This window comes from Xenopus laevis, chromosome 2L (assembly GCF_017654675.1).
Source record: "Xenopus laevis strain J_2021 chromosome 2L, Xenopus_laevis_v10.1, whole genome shotgun sequence".
NCBI classification, from domain to species: domain Eukaryota; kingdom Metazoa; phylum Chordata; class Amphibia; order Anura; family Pipidae; genus Xenopus; species Xenopus laevis.
Window position 1 is genome coordinate 176,893,573 of NC_054373.1, and position 10,893 is coordinate 176,904,465.

The following is a 10,893-nucleotide window of genomic DNA, read 5'->3' on the forward strand; positions in this document are numbered from 1 at the left end:
GAAAAGGGGGACCAACTACTTATCCCTAACTACTAGGAGGGGACTGTATGGACATTTAGAGGATGAACTCCATTATGTATGTCCTACCTCTTCTGATGAATCATGTGCAAATGAACCTATTAACACTGGGGAAACCCTGGAACTACTGCCGCCCTGGATGTGGCAAGGTTGAGAAGGGACCCACTTCTTATCCCTAACTACTAAGAGGCACCTGTGCCCTTTATGGAGATTTAAAGTAAGAACCCCATTGTGTTTGTCCTGCCTCTTCTGATGAATCATGTGCAAATGAGCCTATTAACACTGGGGAACCCTGGAGCTTCTGCCACCCTGGATGTGGCAGTAATTCCAGGGTTGTATCAATAGGTGCTACAGACTTATGTCCAGTGAAGTGGACACTAATTGCATTTCATATAGGTACAATGGAAGTGGCACAATCCCCAAGCCTAAAAAATGCTGTCTACAAGTTGCACCCCATTCATGAATACTCACATGCACAATAGTACAAGCCCGGTTGCAGTAGACACAACTTTCCTTGCTCCAAAGCAAAAACATTATCATCCTGGAAAAAGAGCAGCATTCTGGGGAAAACCCCATGCTGAATTGCGTCCACAAATTGCACCTTGATACCTTGGGACGTATCACTGTCTCCTCTATAAGAGAGATGTTAAGAATCACTGAAATAAGAGGCTCCAGAGAACAATTCTTTTTCTGACCTCATCTTTGTTATACTGGAATAAATCTGTCCAGCTACTCAATACTTTTTATGATGATGGTTTTAGAGGAATATAATGTAAATCTTACTTCAACCATATCTCAAGTACAACTACAAAGTTACCAAAACCCATGCAAAATAGTCCCTTGGCCATCGCAATACTCTGGTGCCTTCAATTAGTAACTCAGCAGTTGCAGGATAGAGTTAGCCTGCTCACATAAGGAAAACACTTAGCAATCCTTACGGGGCACTTATCCATCAACAGAGTTATCCGCAAACATGCTTTCCTTGCCAGACACCATCCCGCTCCCATCGTTTGTAGCACAGTCAGGCAAGAAGTCACATACTACCTCTTTGTCTGCCATTCCAGTCCAGACCGTTAAATGATGTCACTACAGTATTTCGGTAATTTATTTTAAAATATTATGGTGTTTAGGTTGGATGAAAAACCATTTTCTTATGGAGATGAATTAAAGCATTTTATAAATGAGGGCATTCTCCTTGCCAAAGGGTTTACAGTTTTCTTATAATGACAGAGTGCTCCTTAAAGCAGTTGCATGCGAAATTGTCTACTCAAAAACTCATTCCAAGAAAATGTATTCTAAAGAGATTAACAGAAAGTAACCTCCGCACGCTATATAATATGCCAGTGTATTAGCAATGGTACAGACATTTTGTTCAAAGCTGGGCATTAGTAACAGCAGCAAACGTTAGTATTATTTACAATATACCATTACCAATGGACATATTAAAAGGCAATTATTTACTGTAAATGGAGATAATAACTTTGAAATGATCAGTTCACTAGCTCCAGACTAATTCAGCAGTAAACCGGGTACAATTTCAGTCCCTTTGTACAGTACGGCACAGGGGTGGTCCCTAAGTAGCGTATAGAAGCAAGCTTTGTATTAAGAAGGAGACCCATAGTATGTAACTATGCACCTACTAACCCCTACTTATTATTTATGCAGGTATAAGATCTGTTATCTGGAAAAAAGCTATCAAGAAAACTCTGAATTATGGAAAGTCCATCTCCCATAGACTCCATTTTATCCAAATAATCCAAATTTTTAAAAGTGATTTCTTTTTCTCAATAATAATAAAACAGTAGCTTTTACTTGATCCAAACTAAGATATACAGTAATTAATCCTTATTGGAAGCAAAACCAACCCTTTTGGGTTTAATTAATATTTACATGATCTTCTAGTAGCCTTAAGGTCTGAAGAGCCAAACTGCGGAAAGATCCATCATCCGGAACACCTCAGGTCCCGAGCATTCTGGATAACAGGTCCAATACCTGTAATAGTCTCCTTTAACTAATTTACATCTACAAACAATAACATATGACAGCAGAAGATACACACGGTAGAGTTTGCATAGTGTCTATAATGGTCTATAGGGGAAAGGCCTTGCCTTCAAGAGTTTACAGTCTAAAAGGAAGGGGAGTGAGAGATAAGGTGGGGGACCTGTGTGGTCCTGTCAGTCTAGATATGGGGATTAAGATTGTATTTTTGGAAGTGTAAACCAAAGATTAGGTTGTGTTGAAGAATAAGGGTTGATCACTTTTGCCCCACACTTCCAGGCAGAGTAATCTCAGTCTGCAGGGTTCTCCTTCCAGACCTTTCTAGACTACATAGTTCTATCTGGGACAGCCCTGTTCCCTCAGTTCCTCTAACACAGGGATCCCCAACCTTGTGAAGCCGTGAGCAACATTCAGGAGTAAAAGCAGTTGGTCTTAAAAAATGTTCTTGGGCTGCCATATATGTGCTGTGATTGAACATTTGGTAGCCTGTATGTGGATTGTCAATTTACATTGAGGCTCTTTGGCAGGACACCTGATTTTTATACAACCAAAACTTGCCTCCAAGCCTGGAATTAAAAAACCAATGGTGCGAAATTCAAATGTATTTAAAGGCACAAATATTTTTTCACTGCCCATTATAGGTTTTCTCCTAGTGAGTTCCTGGTAAATCTGTGCTGTTTAAGCTTCTGTTTCCTGACTTCTGATTATCTGTTGTGACCCCTGCCTGTCTTTTGATTATTCTGACTTCTCTATCCTGACCCCTGCCTGGTAACCGACTCTGCTGTATCCATATCCCTTCTGATTGATCTCCTGGTTTGACCCTTGCCTGCCTGACTCCGCTAGTACTCTGCCTGCCCCAATCTGGCCTGATTTGACTACACTTTCTGTCTATGACTCGTACTGTGACCTTCTGCCCAAAAGACTTTGTCTTCGTCGTGCCCCTTTGCTGGTTCAGAACCCTTAGCTTGGCACCTCTCTTAATAAGACCTGCGGCATCCGATTAGCCATAAACAATAAAAAATGAAACTGTCTCAGAATATCACTCTCTACATCATACTAAAAGTTAACTCAAGTGTGACCAGCCCGTTTAACTGAAAACTGTTGAATAAATCCGCACTATGATTGTGCTTCATGTTCTTTTTGGTATGTTTTCGGTATAACTGGAATATCACAAGTATGTTGGGAAATCTAAGCAATAGCAATCAGTAAAGATCTCATTTTTAGGTATAAGAAAAAGATAAAAACAGGATGAAGACCAACATAAATATTCCATCTGCTTATTATGTAGTTATTTATTTGTAATTACCATTTCTTAAGATTTTTTTTTTTTTGCTACTGTGGTATTTGTTCTAGGTGTGAGTTCCACAAGCACCACTTCAGTAGAACAAAACATTATTATAGGTACTTGTGTGAGTGCTCCTCACACTTCAGTCAAAGCAGCAGATTTACTAAAGGGTGAAGTGGCCGTCACTAATGAAAATTTGCCAGTATTTTTTCACTGCCCGTTATAGGTTTTCTCCTAGTGAGTTCCTGGTACTTCTGTGCTGTTTAAGCTTCAGTTTCCTGACTTCTGATTATCTGTTGTGACCCCTGCCTGTTTTTTGACGATTCTGACTTCTGTATTCTGACCCCTACCTGGTAACCGACTCTGCTGTATCCATATCCCTTCTGATTGATCTTCTGGTTTGACCCTTGCCTGCCTGACTCCGCTAGTACTCTGCCTGCCCCAATCTGGCCTGATTTGACTACACTTTCTGTCTATGACTCGTACTGTGACCTTCTGCCCAAAAGACTTTGTCTTCGTCGTGCCCCTTTGCTTGTTCAGAACCCTTAGCTTGGCACCTCTCTGTCACGGTCAGCACCCAACACCAGAACAAATGCCAAGCACCCTGGTCTCGGCTCATGCTTCACCTGTAGTGTGACCCCCTCTGGCTTTGGGAGGAGCCCTCAGCTACTTGGATACCACCAGGACTTAAACGAGAGGTGCAAGGCTAGAGGTTCTGGATAGGCAGGGGGGCACGATTAGCGAGAGTCTTTGGGCGGAAGGTCGTAGTACAAGGCGTTAGGCAATAGAGTAGTCAGATGAGGCCTGGTCGAGGCAGGCAGAGAATAAGCGTAGTCAGGCAGGCAAGGGTCAAACCAGGAAGTCAATCAGAGGGGTTACGCAGAAAAGGTAGTCGGTATTCAGGCAAGGGACAGGAATCAGAGGTCATAGTAGTCAGAAGCCAGGCAGGGGGTCACAACAGGAATCAATACAGAATAATCAGAAGCACAAACGCACAGAAGCACCAGGAACAAGATCCTATAATGGGCAATGTGTGGAAATGTGTTTTGGCTTTAAATATTTTCAAATTTCGCGCAACTGTAGGCTGACATCACACACCAGCACGCATGCGCAGACAAATCAGGAAGCGGTGTGCCGCACACGCCCTAACTATTCCCCTACTTGCGGCCCAGAGGAGCGGCGGCGTGGCGGGCGTCCCCGCCGAGGAGGCTGCAGGCATCCCTGTAGACCTCCTCCCACTAGACCACTAGGGTGAGTCATCACACTCTCTTAATAAGACCTGGCGGCATCCGATTAGCCAAGGGCTGCTCCCGAGGTGAAAGGCGGCAGCTAAAGGCGGAAGCAAGAGCCGAGACCAGGGTGCTTAGCACTGGTTCTGAATTAAGGATGCGGACGGTGACAATTTCATTCCTGAACCAGCAAGTGTATTTTTTTAAATTTATAATATTGATGTGTAGGCAGCCATTTCAGGTCATTGTGTCTGGTCATTTGCTTTCAGAAAGAGCCAGCACTTTATTATGGAACTGCTTTCTGGCAGGCTGTTGTTTCTCCTACTCAATGTAACTGAATTTGTCTCAATGGGACCTGGATATACCTGTTGAGTGCTGTTCTTATATCTACCAGGCAGCTGTTATCTTCTGTTAGGGAGCTGCTATCTGGTTACCTTCCGATTGTTCTGTTGTTAGGCTGCTGGGGGGAAAGGGAGGGATCCAACTTGCAGTACAGCAGTAAAGAGTGACTGAAGTTTATCAGCGCACACGTCACATGACTGGGGGCAGCTGGGAAACTGACAATATGTCTAGCCCCATGTCAGATTTCAAAATTAAAAAAACCTGTATACCTTTTGAGAAACAGATTTCGGTGCAGAATTCTGCTGGAGCAGCACTATTTAAAAAAAAAAAACGTTTTCCCATGACAGTTTCCTTTTAAATGTATGCTTTAAATTAATACATTTGAATCAATTGAGTTGAAACCTGAAAAGCTAGTAAACATATGTGGAAACCACCTATAGAAAGGCTGCAACATTGAAGTGTAGGATTTTCGGCTAAATTCTGATGATCAGTTTTAAAAAGTGGGCACCCAGAGGCCGTATGGCAGTTACACCAAACGGGAAGCTTAGTTTTAGTGCAAACATTAAAGCTTTATGAATAGCCATTCCATTTTACACCTAGGGGGTTATTTACTAAACTCCCAATTTATCTGGTCGGGATTTTTGGGGCAAAACTAAAATTTTCTTTTTAAAAAAGATTTATTAAAGCCCAGTGGTGCAAAAAGCCAGAATCTGGAAATCCAGCATCTCAGACCTGTTGAGGTTGTGTAGAAGTCAATGGGAGAGGCACCTATCTATAATTGGAAGTTATAATGGTCTGCGCTGGGTTTAGCCCTGAAAATCCAATTATTTCGGGTTTTTCAGGCAAAAGTCCGAAAAAAATCAAAGATATGATTTTTTTGTATGAGTTTTTCAGGTTTTTCCCCGAACCAATTAATTTGAGAATTTTAAATAATAAATAAGGTCAAATTGGGTCTGTGAGTTTGGTCGTGGTTTTTTTTATTAAAATAATGAAATAAATTTGGATTTTAGTAAATAACCCTCCAAATGTTACATGATTGTTTGAACATGAAACCTTAAATACACCCTTTTATAAATATGCCCCTTGTCTGGTTGGTCTCATTATTTGTGACTGTGGCTAAATTGCTATTATGGTCTAATGATTAGTGTCTGGACTTAACTACCAATAATGGACTCCAAAGCTCTTCGACCTTCACTTAAATGACCCATTTTCTGTCATTATTTAATTCTTCGGGGGCCACGACACAGACGTTTCACTTCTTGTGATAATATATAATTGCTTCATAATTGCCCACATTATATGTACCTGTAGAGGAAGGGATAATAAATGTGCTGGATTTATAGTGGACCTCTGCCCGGGTCTCTTTGGAAGCTGGAACATTTGCTTGTACAGGAGACATTTATTAATAGCAAGCTCCAGGAAGGAATGTGTCTATAGCTTCATAATAGTGTCTTGTTTAACAGAAGAGCCAACATATGCTTCTATTGACTAGGGGGTGGTTCACCTTCAAGTTAACTTTTAATATGTTATAGAATGGCCAATTCTAAGCAACTTTTCAGTTGGCCTTCATTATTTATTTTTTATAGTTTTGAATTATTTGCCGCCTTCTTCTGACTCTTTCCTGTTTTCAAATGAGGGTCACTGACCCCATCTAAAAAACCAATGCTCTGTAAGGCTACAAATGTATTGTTATTGCTACTTCGTATTACTCATCCCTTATTCAAAACAATGCATGGTTTCTGGTGTAATTTGAACTCTAGCAACCAGATTCCTGAAATTGCAAACTGGAGAACTAAAGCTAAATAACTTAAAAGCCATAAATAATAAAAAAATTAATTAATTGTCTAAGAATATCACTCTCTACATCATACTAAGGGGCAAATTCACTAAAGAGCGAAGCGGCTAACGCTAGCGCAAATTCACCAGCGTGACGTCATTTTGTTACTTCGCCGATTTACTAACGGGTGCTAGCGTAAATTCGCTAGTGAAGTGGACCTACTGTAGCGCTACTTCGCACCCTTATGCCAGACGAAGTTGCGCTATGGCGATGGGACGTAACTACGGTAATTTTACTGAACGTTACCTCTTGCGTCAGACTTGCCTTCACCACCTCAGACCAGGCGAAGTGCAATAGAGTAGATAGGGATTGCTTCAAAAAAAGTTGAAATTTTTTCTAAGTCCCAAAAAACACTGGCGACTTTTCATTTTTTAAGGGTGATGGGCTGAAAAAGATCGTAAATTTTTTTGGGGCTCCCCTCCTTCCCCCCTACATTTCCTAACATATGGCACCTAAACTATACAGTGGGCACATGTGTAGGGCAATATAACAACTCTATTTTATTTTATGAAGGTTTCCCGGGCTTGTGTAGTGTAATGTATTTGCTGCAACATATACGTCCAATGAACTTTAACTTGGTGCCATATGCAAATTAGGCATCGCTAGCGCAACTTCGCTTTCCTTGACGAATTAACGCTAGCGCAATTTCGCTACCGTTCGCCTCCCTGAGCGCAACTTCAGATTTTAGTGAATTAGCGGCGCCCTGGCAGAACTTCGCCTGGCGAAATTGCGGCAAAGTGGGCGAAGCCTGCGCTAGCGCAACTCCTCAGGTTAGTGAATTTGCCCCTAAAAGTTAACTCAAGGGTGACCCGCCCCTTTAACGGAAAACTGTTGAATAAATCCGCACTATGATTGTGCTTCTAGTTCTTTTTGGTATGTCGGTATAACTGGAATATCACAAGTATGTTGGGAAATCTAAGCAATAGCAATCAGTAAAGATCTCATTTTTAGGTATAAGAAAAAGATAAAAACCGGATGAAGACCAACATAAATATTCCATCTGCTTATTATGTAGTTTTTTATTTACAATTACCATTTCTTAAGATTTTTTTTTTTTGCTACTGTGGTATTTGTGCTGGGTGTGAGTTCCACAAGCACCACTTCAGTAGAACAAAACATTATTATAGGTACTTGTGTCAAAATGTGCTCCTCACACTTCAGTCAAAGGGGCAGATTTACTAAAGGGTGAAGTGGTGCGAAGTCTTTGTAGGCAAAAATACGCCCTTTAGTGAATTTACCCCAAGTTCTTGCACACTAAAAACAAACGCGTTTTTTCAGTGACTTAACGCGATTGTGTTTCTCCAAGTCAAGTTTTTTTGTAAATACGCTAGAGATCGATAAACAAAAAAGGTTTAATTTGAAAAAGAAAAAATCTATTTCTTAAGGAAGTCAATTTGCCCGCACTGGAAAGTTATTTTGGCTGCTTGGGTCCACAAGGGGCTTAATTATTTAGTAGTGAATTTCTATGAAGAGGACAATATTGAAACAAGAGTTCCTCACCGCTCTTCCTAAAGCACAGAGCAAATATATCTACTATGCAGATGTTGACTACACAGCCTGGGCGGCGTTGGGCCCATTGCTTTGCATGTCAATTAAGAAGAGTTTAAATATTGTGTCCTCAGTAGAACAGCCTTAATATTTTAGCTCTCATAGCACACAAATCAGTGTGAAAATAAATGCATCTACTATTGGTAATTTTTAACAGCAAACTTGGATGAAAGTACATTTTTACAAACAAAATAACTCATGATGACACGTTGAATAAATTATCATAGCTAACAAAATCGAGCCCATAGAGTTTGCTGCCTGGAGCTAGCTACGGAGAGCATGTCATTTCCATAAGAGACTGTGATACCCAGTATATCACCTGCTATGCATTAAATTGTTCACAATCAAAAGAAGTCTAGACCTTGGATGAGGAACCCTGCTGTTACCCTCTTAAATCAATACACAGGTTATTTTATATGAAAGAACTACTTGAAACATACATATGTGTTCCTCTGGGAAATAATCTGTTCTCTGCACACTAGAAGTGATGCTCAGCATGCATATCGATATGCCGAGCTACTTCTAAAAGAAGAAAACAAGGGTGATCTTTGTTGTTGGATCAGAGGGTGGCTATCTATGGTTCCTGTTGATGTGGATGATACACAGTCACCCACAAGCCTTTAGATGGACCTGCCCATGCTGCCATGTGTAGACTGTAGCGATTATGTGATGATCTGTGCATCTGGTATACATGCAACACACACAACCCCCCATTTATTACAGTGGGGCAAAGTTGTGTTGAGTGCAGGGTCAGGGACTGACTGATTCCTGGTATCTGCCCTCCCCCTTCCGCATTCCCTGTACCTTTTACCTCCCATCTCCTGAACTTCCACCTGGGAATCTGGGATGGTCTGGACAGGTGAGTGTGCCTAGGTCCCAGCAGGGGAGTGGGCCTGGGTCGGCAGGGCCCATGGATGTCAGGGCCCACCAGGTTTTTCCTGGTGTCCCGCTGGCACAGTCAGACACTGGGGGTGTGTGCCAGATGCATTATACAATAACTATATCTGTAGGTTAAAGGCTCACAAGAACATGATTGCTGTAGCTTCAGTAGAGCGGCACAGACCATGCCGGGATCTGTGGAAAGGCCACAAAGGCCTGGGTCTAGGGTGGCAGAATTTTAGGGGCGGCATGCCACCCAGCCCCATTTCCGTGGGTTCAGAAGAACTGGGGACATGCAGGAGATTTGCTAGCTCTTTAAAATCCCACGCTCCAATCCCTGTGCTCCGGACCAGATGGGATAAAACTTGCACATGCATGAGAATATGGAGGCAGGAAAAAGGGAAAAGGAGAACAATAAGTGGTCCCAGACTATGGGCACCCTATGTATAAATCTGACCCTGACACCAGTGATGTGTGAGCTGGCCCGATACACATGGGACCTGCGAGTTTACCCGTGGGTCCCCCGGTTCAGGCCAACCTTGCACCCCCCTTTCTGGGTCCCAGGTGGGTCCGGGTTGAGCTCTTCTGCCTGCTCTCCACCGTGCAACCTTACAATGCCAGCTTCCGACTTCCAAGTTCAACTTTTATAGACGCACGCCTGCTCACCCCGTGAAGTCATCGGCGGTCGGGGTCGGCGCAGGTCTATAAAAGTAACCCCGAAGTTGGGCTCAGGTTGGCACCTGACACGCACCTCACTACCTGGCACAAACCATAGCTACTTTAAAGGGGAGAAAACAGTGTGTGTGTGAGAGAGGGGGTGGTGGGTAACCTAACAATGTATTGTTTCATCAGTAAATGATTTCTCCTGCCATTCTAACTATATCCAGTTTATGAGATCAGGCCTAATTTGTTTTTTTCATGAGGGGCCTGAAAGGGGAGGCACGTAGGCATTTCCCCCCAACTTGCCCGTCATTCAGACCCACAAGTTAAGGGGCGGTGGTGGATTTAGGCCTAAATGGCAGTAGGCAGTAAGGACAGGACGGGCTTGTCAGGCTGAACAATGCACCTCTACTCTGAACCTTACTGTTCTTCCATTTCTGTCTGGGGTCTTTGTAAATTATGCCTGTACTGCTTTTGGAACATTACCTTAGATGTCCTCATTTGGACATACGGTTGCCCAACGCTCCTGACAAATAACCATGTACATAGAATGGATGTTGTTTTGTTCCTCTGTCACAATAATCTTATCTACAAAGTCATTTTTATTTGGAAGTACATCACAATCCCTTTTGTAAACATGTACGATTAACTTTTAGATTTAAGCTAACCTTAAGAGACCTCAGCCTGTTTTAAGGGGAAGAATAATTCCCATTAGTCCAGACAGGTACTGATTTATTAAAAGTAAGAAATGACACATCAAAAGTGTAAGTATATTTAATTTGATTAATAACACAAAATAGTACTTTTGTGAGAATACAGCACATTGCAAGCAGAGCAAACCATATTTCTTTGTACTACGTGCCTTCTCCTGGCTTCCGAAATTATGTCCCAGTCAAACATAATTTCCTTTTTTAGTACATTTTTTCATGTTATCTTAATGGTGACATCACCAACAGGTTTCAAAGCAAAAAAAAAATGTGTCTGTTTGACTCATCTGGTTTCTATTACAAAAACAAGTGTCATTATGTCATTAAATGGATTACACATCTGCATATCTGCAAGCCTTTGTTTCCTTAATGCAATTCTAACGAGCGTTC